Below are 1,723 nucleotides of genomic sequence, written 5' to 3'. Positions count from 1 at the left end.
CCTGTTATAACAAGAGTATATATAATCGACGTGGTTTTTGGCTGTTGATGTTGACCTTGATCCCGGGCTTTGGCACTGTTTTTCAGATTTCTCACCTTTAAAGTTACTCTTCTTGCCACTTTCCACCCCTTTCCATACTGTACACTTTAGAAGGAAATCACTATGTTCAACCTATACTTAAGGAATGGGGAATTATGCTCCCCTTCTTTTGTGGTGAAATACTTAGATAATTTATTTGGAATTCCTATGCATGAGAGATTCATCTCTTCTCCAGCATTCACTAATTTAGTCAATCATGTATTCATGTCAGTATAGACACATGGATAGCTCTTTTGTACTTTGGATTACAATCCAATACTACTTTCTTTGTTGCTCAAATTTTTCCAGCTTTGGCTATTGGGAGGTCTTTCAGTGGCCATTTGTGATCCTTTGATATATGTCCATCAGTGGGCTTTTTTGTTTTTATTTCATTTTTGATACTGTAAGATGCTCCAAGTTCATTTTATATATTTCCTGCCCCAGTCCTTGAATCAGCCATTTCTCCAAAAATCCCCGGTTCTGTTTACTGGAAAATAAGGTATTTGAAACTAAGATTTGAGCACTAAGTGGAAAGGTTTTGTATAAAGTTAAATACAGATTTACCCTACAACACAGCAATCCACTCTTGGGCACCTACCCAAGTGAAATGAAAATATGTATGTAAATGTTTACAGCAAGTTTTTTTTGTAATTGTCTATATCTGATCAGATTTATACAAAACCCAAATCAAATGTATGTCACCTATGGAATATAGTCCATTTATACCATGGGATGCTACTTAGCAATAAGAATGAATAAACTGGTTATACACAGAACAACATGTATGAATCACAAATGCAATATGTTGAATATAAGAAGCCAGAAGCAAAAGTCTGCATACTGTATTAATTCACTCTCATACTGCTATAAAGAGATACCTGAGACTGGGTAAATATTAAAGAAAAGAGGTTTACTTGGCTCACAGCTCTGCAGGCTGTACAGGAAGCATGATGCTGGCATCTGCTCAGCTTCTTGGAAGGCCTCATGAAACTTACAATTATGACAGAAGGTAAAGGGAGAGCAGGAAAATCACGTGGCCAGAGCAGGAGCAAGAGAGAGACAGGGGGAGATGCCACCCACTCTTAACCAGATCTCAGGAGAACTCAGTCAGCATCATGAGGATAGCACCAAGGGTGATAGAGCTAAACCATTCATGAGAAATCCTCCCCCATGATCCAATCACCTCCTACCAGGCCCCATGTGCAACATTAGGGATTACAAGTCAACAGAGATTTGGTGGGGAGACAAATCCAAACCATATCATTGTATAATTCCATTTATATGAAATTCTTGCAAAAACAAAACTTTAGGAACAGACAACAGATCAGCAGTTTTCAGAATCTGGGATTTGAAGGTGGTTGAACACAGAGGGCCACAGGAAAATTTGAGAGGATAACAAAATTGTTCTATATCTTGACTGTGGTAGTGGTTACTTGACTGTATACATTCGTCAAACTCATATTCATGGATCTAAAAAACTTTTATATACTGAAAAAGAGTGAATTTTACTGTATGCAAATTATGTCTTAATTTAAAAGTGTAATAACTGTAAAGCAACTATATATTAACATATATAATGCTTGTACTATAAGCAAGTGGGGGAAAACATATGGTATATTCTCAACTACTGAAATGTATAGAAGCA

The sequence above is a fragment of the Cebus imitator genome, unplaced genomic scaffold (assembly GCF_001604975.1).
Source record: "Cebus imitator isolate Cc_AM_T3 unplaced genomic scaffold, Cebus_imitator-1.0 Scaffold1, whole genome shotgun sequence".
Classification (NCBI taxonomy): Eukaryota; Metazoa; Chordata; class Mammalia; order Primates; family Cebidae; genus Cebus; species Cebus imitator.
This window is presented reverse-complemented; position numbering follows the sequence as displayed.